The following is a 15,267-nucleotide window of genomic DNA, read 5'->3' as shown; positions in this document are numbered from 1 at the left end:
GGTCACCGGAGCCTCGCCGCCGGCCCCCTTGCAGATGCTGAAACAAGAAGAAGGTCCAGAATCGGCGGCATGAAGACTCCTCAGTCTTCTTAAGGTAGCGCACAGCACTGCAGCTGTGCGCCATTTCCTCTCAGCACACTTCACACGGCAGTCACTGAGGGTGCAGGGCGCTGGGAGGGGGGCGCCATGGGAGGCAATGAAAACCTATTTTTGGCTAAAAATACCTCACATATAGCCTCCGGGGGCTATATGGAGATATTTAACCCCTGCCAGAATCCGTTAAGAGCGGGAGACGAGGCCGCCGAAAAAGGGGCGGGGCCTATCTCCTCAGCACACAGCGCCATTTTCCCTCACAGAAAGGCTGGAGGGAAGGCTCCCAGGCTCTCCCCTGCACTGCACTACAGAAACAGGGTTAAAACAGAGATGGGGCACTAATTTGGCGTTAAAAATATATAAAAAAGATGCTATAAGGGAAAACACTTATATAAGGTTGTCCCTATATAATTATAGCGTTTTTGGTGTGTGCTGGCAAACTCTCCCTCTGTCTCTCCAAAGGGCTAGTAGGTCCTGTCCTCTATCAGAGCATTCCCTGTGTGTGTGCTGTGTGTCGGTACGTGTGTGTCGACATGTATGAGGACGATGTTGGTGAGGAGGCGGAGCAATTGCCTGTAATGGTGATGTCACTCTCTAGGGAGTCGACACCGGAATGGATGGCTTATTTAGGGAATTACGTGATAATGTCAACACGCGGCAAGGTCGGTTGACGACATGAGACGGCCGACAAACAATTAGTACCGGTCCAGACGTCTCAAAAACACCGTCAGGGGTTTTAAAACGCCCGTTTACTTTAGTCGGTCGACACAGACACAGACAGGGACACTGAATCCAGTGTCGACGGTGAATAAACAAACGTATTCCTTATTAGGGCCACACGTTAAGGGCAATGAAGGAGGTGTTACATATTTCTGATACTACAAGTACCACAAAAGAGGGTATTATGTGGGATGTGAAAAAACTACCGTAGTTTTTCCTGAATCAGATAAATTAAATGAAGTGTGTGATGATGCGTGGGTTCCCCCCGATAGAAAATATGGGCGGTATACCCTTTCCCGCCAGAAGTTAGGGCGCGTTGGGAAACACCCCTTAGGGTGGATAAGGCGCTCACACGCTTATCAGAACAAGTGGCGGTACCGTCTATAGATAGGGCCGTCCTCAAGGAGCCAGCTGACAGGAGGCTGGAAAATATCATAAAAAGTATATACACACATACTGGTGTTATACTGCGACCAGCGATCGCCTCAGCCTGGATGTGCAGAGCTGGGGTGGCTTGGTCGGATTCCCTGACTAAAAATATTGATACCCTTGACAGGGACAGTATTTTATTGACTATAGAGCATTTAAAGGATGCATTTCTATATATGCGAGATGCACAGAGGGATATTTGCACTCTGGCATCAAGAGTAAGTGCGATGTCCATATCTGCCAGAAGATGTTTATGGACACGACAGTGGTCAGGTGATGCAGATTCCAAACGGCACAAAGGTGTATTGCCGTATAAAGGAAGAGGAGTTATTTGGGGTCGGTCCATCGGACCTGGTGGCCACGGCAACTGCTGGAAAATCCACCGTTTTTACCCTAAGTCACATCTCTGCAGAAAAAGACACCGTCTTTTCAGCTTCAGTCCTTTCGTCCCTATAAGAGTCATATCTGCCCAGGGATAGAGGAAAGGGAAGAAGACTGCAGCAGGCAGCCCATTCCCAGGAACAGAAGCGTTCCACCGCTTCTGACAAGCTCTCAGCATGACGCTGAGATTGTACAGGACCCCTGGATCCTACAAGTAGTATCCCAGGGGTACAGATTGGAATGTCGAGACGTTCCCCTGCGCAGGCTCCTGAAGTCTGCTTTATCAAGGTCTCCCTCCGACAAGGAGGCAGTATGGGAAACAATTCACGAGCTGTATTCCCAGCAGGTGATAATTAAATTACCCCTCCTACAACAAGAAAAGGGGTATTATTCCACATTATATTGTGGTACTGAAGCCAGAAGGCTAGGTGAGACCTATTCTAAATCTAAAAAAATTTGAACACTTACAAAGGTTCAAATCAAGATGGAGTCACTCAGAGCAGTGATAACGAACCGGGAAGAAGGGGACTATATGGTGTCCCGAGACATCAGGGATGCTTACCTCCAGGTCCCAAATTTGCCCTTATCACTAAGGGTACCTCAGGTTCGTGGTACAGAACTGTCACTATCAGTTTCAGACGCTGCCGTTTGGATTGTCCACGGCACCCCGGGTCTTTACCAAGGTAATGGCCGAAATGATGGTTCTTCTTCGAAGAAAAGGCGTCTTAATTATCCCTTACTTGGACGATCTCCTGATAAGGGCAAAGTCCAGGGAACAGTTGGAGGTCGGAGTAGCACTATCTCGGATACTGTTACAACAGCAGGGGTGGATTCTAAATATTCCAAAATCGCAGCTGATCCCGACAACAAGTCTCCTGTGCTTAGGGATGATTCTGGACACAGTCCAGAAAAAGGTGTTTCTCCCGGAAGAGAAAGCCAGGGAGTTATCCGAGCTAGTCAGGAACCTCCTAAAATCAGTGCATCATTGCACAAGGGCCATGGTAAAAAAATGGTGACTTCCTTCGAAGCAATTCCAGTCGGCAGATTTCATGCAAGAACTTTTCAGTGAGATCTGCTGGACAAATGGTCCGGATCGCATCTTCAGATGCATCAGCGGATAACCCTATATCCAAGGACAAGGGTGTCTCTCCTGTGGTGGTTACAGAGTGCTCATCTTCTAGAGGGCCGCAGATTCGGCATTCAGTTTTGGATGTTGGTGACCACGGAGGCCAGCCCGAGAGGCTGGGGAGCAGTCACACAAGGAAAAAATTTCCAGGGAGTGTGATCAAGTCTGGAGACTTTTCTCCACATAAATATAGCTAAGGGTAAATTTATAATGCTCTAAGCTTAGCAAGACCTCTGCTTCAAGGTCAGCCGGTATTGATCCAGTGGGATAAAACATCACGGCAGTCGCCTACGTAAATAGACAGGGCGGCACAAGAAGCAGGAGGGCAGTGGCAAAAACTGCAAGGACTTTTCGCTGGGCGGAAAATCATGTGATAGCACTGTCAGCAGTGTTTCATTCCGGGAATGGAAACTGGGAAGCAGACTTCCTCAGTAGGCACGACCTCCACCCGGCAGAGTGGGAACTTCATGGGGAAGTTTTCCACATGATTGTAAACCGTTGGGAATTACCAAAGGTGGACATGATGGCGTCCCGTCTGAACAAAAAACGGGACAGGTATTGCGCCAGGTCAAGAGACCCTCAGGCAATAGCTGTGGACGTTCTGGTAACACCGTGGGTGTACCAGTCGGTGTATGTGTTCCATCCTCTGCTTTTCATACCTAAGGTACTGAGAATTATAAGACGTAGAGGAGTAAGAACTATACTCATGGCTCCGGATTGGCCAAGAAGGACTTGGTACCCGGAACTTCAAGAGATGCTCACAGAGGACTTATGGCCTCTGCCGCTAAGATGGGACTTGTTTCAGCAAGTACCATGTCTGTTCCAAGACTTACCGCAGCTGCGTTTGACGGCATGGCGGTGGAACGCCGGATCCTAAGGGAAAAGGCATTCAGGAAGAGGTCATTCCTACCCTGGTCAAAGCCAGAAAGGAGGTGACCGCACAACATTATCACCACATGTGGCGAAAATATGTTGCGTGGTGTGAGGCCAGGAAGGCCCCACGAAGAAATTTCAACTCGGTCGATTCCTGCATTTCCTGCAAACAGGAGTGTCTATGGGCCTCAAATTGGGGTCCATTAAGGTTCAAATTTCGGCCCTGTCGATTTTTCTTCCAGAAAGAATTGGCTTCAGTTCCTGAAGTCCAGAAGTTTGTCAAGGGAGTATTGCATATACAACCCCCTTTTGTGCCTCCAGTGGCACTGTGGGATCTCAACGTAGTTCTGGGATTCCTCAAAACACATTGGTTTAAAACCAGTCAAATCTGTGGATTTGAAGCATCTCACATGAAAAGTGAACATGCTCTTGGACCTGGCCTGGACCAGGCGAGTGTCAAATTGGTGGTTTTTTTCTAAAAAAAGCCCATATCTGTTTGTCCATTCGGACAGGGCAGAGCTGCGGACTCGTCCCCAGTTCTCTCCCTAAGGTGGTGTCAGTGTTTCACCTGAACCAGCTTATTGTGGTGTCTTGCGCCTACTAGGGACTTGGAGGACTCCAAGTTGCTAGATGTGGTCAGGGCCCTGAAAATATAGGTTCCAGGACGGCTGGAGTCAGGAAAACTGACTTGCTGTTATCCTGTATGCACCCAACAAACTGGGTGCTCTTGCTTCTAAGCAGACTTTTGCTAGTTGGATGTGTAATACAATTCAGCTTGCACATTCTGTGGCAGGCCTGCCACAGCCAAAATATGTAAATGCCCATTCCACAAGGAAGGTGGGCTCATCTTGGGCGGCTGCCCGAGGGGTCTCGGCTTTACAACTTTGCCGAGCGGCTATTTAGTCAGGGGCAAACACGTTTGTAAAATCCTACAAATTTGATAACCTGGCTAAGGAGGACCTGGAGTTCTCTCATTCGGTGCTGCAGAGTCATCCGCACTCTCCCGCCCGTTTGGGAGCTTTGGTATAATCCCCATGGTCCTTTCAGGAACCCCAGCATCCACTAGGACGATAGAGAAAATAAGAATTTACTTACCGATAATTCTATTTCTCGGAGTCCGTAGTGGATGCTGGGCGCCCATCCCAAGTGCGGATTATCTGCAATACTTGTACATAGTTACAAAAATCGGGTTATTATTGTTGTGAGCCATCTTTCAGAGGCTCCGCTGTTATCATACTGTTAACTGGGTTCAGATCACAGGTTGTACAGTGTGATTGGTGTGGCTGGTATGAGTCTTACCCGGGATTCATAAATCCTTCCTTATTGTGTACGCTCGTCCGGGCACAGTATCCTAACTGAGGCTTGGAGGAGGGTCATAGGGGGAGGAGCCAGTGCACACCACCTGATCCTAAAGCTTTACTTTTTGTGCCCTGTCTCCTGCGGAGCCGCTATTCCCCCCCATGGTCCTTTCAGGAACCCCAGCATCCACTACGGACTCCGAGAAATAGAATTATCGGTAAGTAAATTCTTATTATATATATATATATATATATATATATATACATACTGTGTGTGTGTCATGTATTTATCATGTACTGTGTGTGTGTGTGTCATGTATTTATCATGTACTGTGTGTGTGTGTCATGTATTTATCATGTACTGTGTGTGTGTGTCATGTATTTATCATGTACTGTGTGTGTCATGTATTTATCATGTACTGTGTGTGTCATGTATTTATCATGTACTGTGTGTGTGTCATGTATTTATCATGTACTGTGTGTGTGTGTGTCATGTACTGTGTGTGTGTGTGTGTCATGTACTGTGTGTGTGTGTGTGTGTGTGTGTGTGTCATGTACTGTGTGTGTGTGTGTCATGTACTGTGTGTGTGTGTGTGTGTGTCATGTACTGTGTGTGTGTGTGTGTGTGTGTGTCATGTACTGTGTGTGTCATGTACTGTGTGTGTGTGTGTGTGTCATGTACTGTGTGTGTGTGTGTGTGTCATGTACTGTGTGTGTGTGTGTGTCATGTACTGTGTGTGTGTGTCATGTACTGTGTGTGTGTGTGTCATGTACTGTGTGTGTGTGTGTGTGTCATGTACTGTGTGTGTGTCATGTACTGTGTGTGTGTGTGTGTGTCATGTACTGTGTGTGTGTGTGTGTGTGTCATGTACTGTGTGTGTGTGTCATGTACTGTGTGTGTGTGTGTCATGTACTGTGTGTGTGTGTGTGTGTGTGTGTGTGTGTGTGTGTGTCATGTACTGTGTGTGTGTGTGTGTGTGTGTGTCATGTACTGTGTGTGTGTGTGTCATGTACTGTGTGTGTGTGTCATGTACTGTGTGTGTGTGTCATGTACTGTGTGTGTGTGTGTGTGTGTGTCATGTACTGTGTGTGTGTCATGTACTGTGTGTGTGTGTGTGTGTGTGTGTGTCATGTACTGTGTGTGTGAGTGTGTCATGTACTGTGTGTGTGTGTGTGTGTGTGTGTGTGTGTCTGTGTCATGTACTGTGTGTGTGTGTGTCATGTACTGTGTGTGTGTGTCATGTACTGTGTGTGTGTGTGTGTCATGTACTGTGTGTGTGTGTGTGTGTGTGTGTCATGTACTGTGTGTGTGTGTGTGTGTGTGTGTGTCATGTACTGTGTGTGTGTGTCATGTACTGTGTGTGTGTGTGTCATGTACTGTGTGTGTGTGTGTGTGTGTGTCATGTACTGTGTGTGTGTGTGTGTGTGTGTGTCATGTACTGTGTGTGTGTGTCATGTACTGTGTGTGTGTGTGTCATGTACTGTGTGTGTGTGTGTGTCATGTACTGTGTGTGTGTGTGTGTGTGTCATGTACTGTGTGTGTGTCATGTACTGTGTGTGTGTGTGTGTGTCATGTACTGTGTGTGTGAGTGTGTCATGTACTGTGTGTGTGTGTGTGTGTGTGTCATGTACTGTGTGTGTGTGTGTGTGTGTGTGTGTCATGTACTGTGTGTGTGTGTGTGTCATGTACTGTGTGTGTGTGTGTCATGTACTGTGTGTGTGTGTGTGTGTGTGTGTCATGTACTGTGTGTGTGTGTGTGTGTGTGTGTGTGTGTGTCATGTTCTGTGTGTGTGTGTGTGTGTGTGTGTCATGTTCTGTGTGTGTGTGTGTGTGTGTGTGTGTGTGTCATGTACTGTGTGTGTGTGTGTCATGTACTGTGTGTGTGTGTGTGTGTGTGTCATGTACTGTGTGTGTGTGTGTGTGTGTGTGTGTCATGTACTGTGTGTGTGTGTGTGTCATGTACTGTGTGTGTGTGTGTCATGTACTGTGTGAGTGTGTGTCATGTACTGTGTGAGTCATGTACTGTGTGTGTCTGTGTGTCATGTATGTGCCATGTACTGTGTGTGTCATGTATGTATCATACTATCTGTGTCATGTATGTATCATACTGTGTGTGTGTGTGTGTGTGTCATGTATGCATCATACTGTATGTATCATACTGTGTGTCATGTATGTATGTATCAAACATGTACTATGTGTGTCATGTATGTATGTATCATGTACTGTGTGTATGCGTTATGTATGTATCATGTACTGTGTGTGTGCGTTATGCATGTATCATGTACTGTGTGTGTGCGTTATGCATGTGTCATGTACTGTGTGTGTGCATCATGTATGTATGTATCTATCTATCATGTACTGTGTGTGCATCATGTATGTATGTATCTATCATGTACTGTGTGTGTGCGTTATGTATGTATCATGTACTGTGTGCGCGCGTCATGTATGTATGTATCATGTACTGTGTGTGTGTGCGCGTCATGTATGTATCATGTACTGCTGGCATGTCCAAACTGCGGCCCTCCTGCTGTTGTGAAACTACCTATCCCAGCATGCCCTGACACAGTTTTGCTGTCAGAGAATGCTAAAGCTGTGTCAGGGCATGCTGGGATGTGTAGTTTTACAACAGCTGGAGGGCCGCAGTTTGGACATGCCTGATGTACTGTGTGTGTGCATGTCATGTATGTATATGTATGTATCATGTACTGTGTGCGCGTCATGTATGTATCATGTACTGTGTGTGTGCATGTCATGTATGTATCATGTACTGTGTGTGTGCGCGCGTCATGTATGAATGTATCATGTACTGTGTGTGTGCGCGTCATGTATGAATGTATCATGTACTGTGTGTGTGCGCGTCATGTATGTATGTATCATGTACTGTGTGTGTGTGCATGTCATGTATGTATGTATGTATCATGTACTGTGTGTGTGCATGTCATGTATGTATGTATGTATCATGTACTGTGTGTGTGTGCATGTCATGTATGTATGTATCATGTACTGTGTGTGTGCTCGTGTCATGCATGTATGTATCATGTACTGTGTGTGTGTGTGTGTGTGTGCGCATCATGCATGTATGTATCATGTACTGTGTGTGTGTGTGTGCGTGTCATGCATGTATGTATCATGTACTGTGTGTGTGCACGTCATGTATGTATGTATCATGTACTGTGTGTGTGCGCGCGTCATGTATGTATGTATCATGTACTGTGTGTGCGCGCGCGTCATGTATGTATGTATCATGTACTGTGTGTGTGCGCGCGCGTCATGTATGTATCATGTACTGTGTGCGCGCGCGTCATGTATGTATCATGTACTGTGTGTGTGCGCGCGTCATGTATGTATGTATCATGTACTGTGTGTGCGCGCGCGCCATGTATGTATCATGTACTGTGTGTGTGCGCGTCATGTATGTATCATGTACTGTGTGTGTGTGCGTCATGCATGTATGTATCATGTACTGTGTGTGTGCGTCATGCATGTATGTATCATGTACTGTGTGTGCGCGTCATGCATGTATGTATCATGTACTGTGTGTGCGCGTCATGCATGTATGTATCATGTACTGTGTGTGCGCGTCATGCATGTATGTATCATGTACTGTGTGTGTGCGCTTCATGTATGTATGTATCTATCATGTACTGTGTGTGTGTGCACGTCATGTATGTATGTATCATGTACTGTGTGTGTGTGTGTGCACGTCATGTATGTATCATGTACTGTGTGTGCGTTATGTATGTATCTTGTATAGGGTGCTGTTCTCGGAATTGTACACTGTAAGGCTGTAATAATGTCCTATGGAAGCTGTTATTGTGTATAATACACCTCTACCGTATACCCCACACACGAGATGTAACACAGCGCCACTTACACAAGCTGAAACTTATACGAACGCTGATATACACACGCTGATTCTTTAACTTACACTTATACATAAACACCTATTCATACACTGACATGCCCACGCTGACACCTATACGCACAGGGACATTGACACCTATTTATACATTGACATACACGCTGACGCCTATACGTGTACAGACATATATGCTAACACCTATGCGTACACAGGCATACACACACCTACATTTATACATACACTGATATACATATTGTGCTGAGAGCCGATACAGGGACGAGATGATTGTGTGGCTGAGAGATGACTCAGGGGAGATGATGGTGTGGCTAAAAGATGCAGGGGGAGATGTTGTGCTGAGAGATGACGCAGGGACAAGATGTTGGTGTGGCTGAGAGATGCAGGGGGGAGATGGTGTGCTGAGAGACGACGCAGGGACGAGATGATGGTGTGGCTGAGAGATGCAGGGGGGAGATGCTGTACTGAGAGACGATGCAGGGACGAGGATTGTGTGGCTGAGAGATGACTCAGGGGAGGTGATGGTGTGGCTAAGAGATGATGCAGGGATGAGATTATGGTGTGGCTGAGAGACGACGCAGGGGCAGAAGTGACATTGGGGAACGAGTCTGGTTGAACTGCTGTTGTATGATAATGTTAGTAATATTTCTACACAAACAGGCATCTTCTGGACGATGTGTTATTCTATATGAATAGAGAATACCGACTGAAGACGGCGTCTGCCCAGGTAGAATACACTTCTTCAGAGGTTCCCCATTGTGAGAAACCATCATATAGGTAAAGTGCGTATGGCATGGAAAGGAATGAGTGATGTGAAACGGGTGGCGTGTCATGTTGATATGCCCCATTTTCAGTGGCCACACCCCTTCAGGCACGTAGGCACGCCCATTTCTCGTCACGCACACATACTTTAGTGTGTTTGTGTGTGGGGTGGCACCATTCTTCATCTTGCCAAGACCGCCGAAAACCTTAGTTACTCCTCTGCCCTATGGAGACTCTGGAGGATGGCGTGGAAGTAAATAGTAACAGTTGCATTCTTATGTCTTCTGGCCATGTAGAAGGTCCAGCACAAAGTAGCCATGCCAGTGGACCTGGCAGTAGTAAGCATGGCTTCAAAGTCCAGCCCTGGACCTTCAGCCTCACCCGTGAAAGCATCGTTGCAGAGTGGTATCCACAAACTGGAGCCACCCTTGTCTGGGATTGGGTAAAAAACAGAAACGACAGAATGGATCCCTGCAGCAATCTCGGCTACCTTGGAGATAGTAGGGCGCATCACCGTACGGGGATGTCTTGTCCCTGGCGGTGTATGTGTCAGATGTCACAGGGAGATGGAGGGAGATTACAGCCTTTCTGTAAGATCCAGGGATGTGGTAAGAAACCGTAACGGTTCGGACCACACAGGGAGGCTGTTAATCTCTCTTCCCAATTGATTTCTGACACATACACCCCCTGGACGGGACACCCTCCGGACTTGGATTGATAGGGACACGCAGTCCTATCACCATAATGGCTCAGATAGCTGAAGTGATGCGGTCTGGTCCGGGGTCTGTGCCGTTCTGGTTTTTGCCAAATCCCCCCTTTTCTGGTCCATGGGAAACAAGAAGCTGATAGCTGAACTTGCCAGGTGTTATCACTATCTGATTGTGCTGATTCTGCAGAGAATGATGTCAGGCCCGTACAAAGCAATGCAAATTTCTGTATGTTGGATTTAAAGGGGACACCACAGCAGATCAGGCTGGTCATTATTGGTTGTGCTGACTAGGTCCTCATTTATCGTCTGCATAACTAATTAGTCCTACTGCCAAGTCCTCTGTTCTCTAGGGCCACAAACACAAAATGTGCTCAGGTTTTTTAACTGATTTTCTACACTGGTATTCCACAGGGAATAACATCGGGGTGTAGAGTTGGATCTTGATCCGCCGCGGCACCAACAGGCTGAAGCTTTGACTGTTCCCAGGATGCACTGCACCGCCTCCTCTATATCCCTGCCTCCAGGAACTGGAGCTCAGTTTGAAAGTTGGTGCCTGCAGTGCAGGCAGCTAACAGGGAGGGCAGCGCTAGGCAACCCTGAAAAGAGCTTTTTTGACAAGAAAGAAGACTTCAAGGGCCGCAGCATAGGCACTAGCTACTATGTCATACTGACATATCGTGCTGCGGCTTCCTCACCTCCCCCAGCAGTGCTGTATACTCCCATGCCCTGGTTGCCGGGTACTTACAGCGGAGGCGCTTCGGTCTCATCAGGCACACATACCGCCGCTGCTCTCCTGGATCGTGTGGCCGCACCATAGGGAGGAGGTAAGATGGTCCCCCAGACGGGACCCGCTGAAATCGCGATCCAGTCGCGGTCTGCGGAGACGGACCACGCCGCTGGTGTGGACACTGTGGCCGTGCAGGGACCCCACTATATTCACCAGGGCAAGGGGCACAGGTCGGATTTACTAAAATTCGTTTAGTATAGGCCCCGTAGTACTCGGAAGGTGAAGTCCAGCATAGGGTATAATGCTCTGACTTGTAGCCCCTCCCCCAGCCCCAGGCGCCATCTACAGCAGATGTTCCCGCCCTGGAGCTGCATCTCTCCCTCACTCCCTGACAGCATTTGGACACCATTACACAGAGCTGCGCTGATTCTGGGACTGTTGGGCACTGTCTCCTCTGTAAAGCCGCATGCCTCATCAGCGTTGTGCATTTACAGAACACTTAAGTATTCTACATGTCGTTTAGACAGTGTTAGTTAAGAACAAGTGCATAACTACAGGGATATTTAGTATCTTGTGATATACATCCAGTATTTACTGTGCATTGTTAAATCTGTATACATACATAGCTTTACTTTGTATTGCTAGTCCAGTGCAGTTTTATTGTTGTTTGTAATAATTTCTGCATTGTACATGTGACTGTGTGTGCCAATAGCTGCTGTGTGGTTCCTATTCAGTGTATCTCACACATATTGCTATCCCTATATTCTGTACCCTGACAGGGGCTAAGTTCATCAGGGTCATATATATATATATATATATATATATATATATATTATATTATATTTGTGTGCGTGTTTCATAGGATATACTACTTTAGTATTTTCTCTTACGTCCTAGAGGATGCTGGGGACTCCGTAAGGATCATGGGGTATGGACTGGCTCCACAGGAGACATGGGCACTATAAAGAACTTTTAGTATGGGTGTGCACTGGCTCCTCCCTCTATGCCCCTCCTCCAGACCTCAGTTAGATCCTGTGCCCAGAGGAGATTGGGTGCACTACAGGGGAGCTCTCCTGAGTTTCTCTGAAAAAGAATTTTGTTAGGTTTTTTATTTTCAGGGAGCACTGCTGGCAACAGGCTCCCTGCATCGTGGGACTGAGGAGAGAGAAGCAGACCTACTTAAGTGATAGGCTCTGCTTCTTAGGCTACTGGACACCATTAGCTCCAGAGGGAGTCGGAACGCAGGTCTCCCCCCGCCGTTCGTCCCAGAGCCGCGCCGCCGTCCTCCTCACAGAGCCGGAAGATAGAAGCCGGGTGAGTATAAGAAGAAAAGAAGACTTCAAGGCGGCAGAAGACTTCAGATCTTCACTGAGGTAGGCGCGCAGCGGTAACGCTGCGCGCCATTGCTCCCACACACTACACACACTAGCAGGCGCAGGGGGGGGGGCGCCCTGGGCAGCAATACAAACCTCTGGACTGGCATTATATGGATATTAGGCTGCTTGGGCAGTTAATATATAAATCCCCCGCCATTTTTTGTACAATTGAGCGGGACCAAAGCCTGCCGCTGGAGGGGGCGGAGCTTGGTCCCTCAGCACTAACCACGCCATTTTCTCCACAGAGCACTGCAGAGAAGCTGGCTCCCCAGACTATCCCCTGCTCAACACGGTGACAGAGGGCTGAAAAGAGTTGGGGGGGGGGGCGGCACTTGTAAGGCGCAGTGAGTGTATTACACGATTATATATATATAAAAGCGCTATATCTGGGAATTTGTTTCCAGTGTCAGTTGGCGCTGGGTGTATGCTGGCATACTCTCTCTCTGTCTCTCCAAAGGGCCTTGTTGGGGAACTGTCCCCTTATAGATATATCCCTGTGTGTGTGTGTGGGTGTCGGTACGTGTGTGTCGGCATGTCTGAAGCGGAAGGCTCGTCCAAGGAGGAGGTGGAGCGGATGATTGGTGTGTCTCCGTCGGCAACACCGACTCATGATTGGTTGGACATGTGGAATATGTTAAATGCAAATGTGCCCTTATTACATAAGAGAATGGACAAAGCAGAGTCCAGGGAAAAAGCAGGGAGTCAATCCACGGATTGGACTGGGTCACAGGGCCCTTCAGGGTCTCAAAAACGTCCCCTATCCCAAATAGCAGACACTGATACCGACACGGATTCTGACTCCAGTGTCGACTACGATGATGCAAAGTTACACCCAAGGGTGCCCAAAAGTATTCATTATATGATTATTGCAATAAAATATGTTTTGCATATCACTGATGACCCCTCTGTCCCTGACACGAGGGTGCGCATGTATAAGGAAAAGAAACCTGAGGTAACCTTTCCCCCATCTCATGAACTGAACAAAGTATTTGAAAAAGCTTGGGAAACTCCAAACAAAAAACTGCAGGTTCCCAAGAGGATTCTTATGGCGTATCCTTTCCCTGTACAGGACAGGGTACGGTGGGAATCCTCGCCCAGGGTGGACAAGGCTTTAACGCGTCTGTCCAAGAAGGTGGCGCTACCGTCTCCAGACACGGCAGCCCTCAAGGATCCTGCTGATCGCAGACAGGAAACTACCTTAAAATCTATTTATACGCATACGGGTGCTTTGCTCAGGCCGGCGATAGCATCGGCATGGGTTTGTAGAGCAGTTGCAGCTTGGACAGATCCTTATCAGCTGACTTTGATACCCTAGACAGGGATACCATCTTACTGACCTTAGGTCACATTAAAGACGCAGTCTTATATATGAGAGACGCTCAAAGAGACGTTGGGATGGCTATTTCTGCGAGACGAGCTCTGTGGACCCGCCAATGGACGGGTGATGCAGACTCAAAGAAGCATATGGAGGTTTTACCTTACAAGGGTGAAGTTTTGTTTGGGGATGGTCTCGCGGACCTGGTTTCCACAGCTACCGCGGGTAAATCTACTTTTTTACCTTTTGTTCCCCAACAGCAAAAGAAAACTCCACAGTATCAGATGCAGTCCTTTCGGTCGCATAAGGCCAGAAGAGGTCGGGGCTCCTCTTTCCTCACCAGAGGTAAGGGTAGAGGAAAGAGAACACCTGCTTCGGCTAGTTCCCAGGAGCAGAAGTCCTCCCCGGCTTCTGCTAAATCCACCGCATGACGCTGGGGCTCCACTGAGGGAGTCCGCATCGGTGGGGGCACGTCTTCGACTCTTCAGCCAGGTCTGGGTTCTTTCAGACGTGGATCCTTGGGCGATGGAGATTGTATCCCAAGGCTACAAACTGGAATTCGAAGAGGTGCCCCCTCGCCGATTTTTCAAGCCGGCCTTGCCAGCTTCTCCCCCGGAGAGGGAAGTAGTATTGGCTGCAATTCAAAAGCTGTGTCAACAGCAAGTGATTGTCAAGGTTCCTCTGGTCCAGCATGATTCTGGACACGGAACAGAAGAGGGGTTTTCTCCCAATGGAAAAAGCCCAGGACCTCCAGAACATGGTCAGAGACATGCTAAAACCAAAAAGAGTGTCTGTTCATCAATGCACTCGAGTTCTGGGGAAAATGGTGGCAGCCTACGAGGCCATCCCCTTCGGCAGGTTCCATGCAAGGACATTTCAGTGGGACCTTCTGGACAAGTGGTCGGGGGGTCCCATCTACAAATACATCAGAAGATGAGCCTGTCACCCAGGGCCAGGGTGTCTCTCCTGTGGTGGCTGCAGAGTGCTCACCTTCTAGAGGGTCGCAGGTTCGGCATTCAGGACTGGGTTCTGTTAACCACGGACGCGAGCCTCCGAGGATGGGGAGCAGTCACACAAGGAAGAAATTTTCAGGGACTATGGTCAAGCCAGGAGGCTTGTCTACACATCAACGTGCTGGAATTGAGGGCCATTTACAACGGCCTACGACAGGCGGAAAATCTTCTTCGCGACCTACCGGTGCTGACTCAATCAGACAACGTCACAGCCGTGGCTCATGTAAACCGCCAAGGCGGGAAAAGGAGCAGAGTGGCGATGGCGGAAGCCACCAGGATTCTTCGCTGGGCGGAAAATCACGTAAGCGTTCTGTCAGCTGTCTTCATACCGGGAGTGGACAACTGGGAAGCAGACTTCCTCAGCAGACACGATCTCCATCCAGGAGAGTGGGGACTTCATCAAGAAGTCTTTGCAGAGATAACAAGTCATTGGGGACTTCCTCAAATAGACATGATGGCGTCACGCCTCAACAAAAAACTTCAGAGGTATTGTGCCAGGTCAAGGGACCCTCAGGCAGTAGCGGTAGACGCCCTAGTGACACCATGGGTGTTTCAGTCGGAAGATGT

The sequence above is a fragment of the Pseudophryne corroboree genome, chromosome 1 (assembly GCF_028390025.1).
Source record: "Pseudophryne corroboree isolate aPseCor3 chromosome 1, aPseCor3.hap2, whole genome shotgun sequence".
Lineage (NCBI taxonomy): Eukaryota > Metazoa > Chordata > Amphibia > Anura > Myobatrachidae > Pseudophryne > Pseudophryne corroboree.
Note: the sequence above shows the minus strand (reverse complement) of the source record.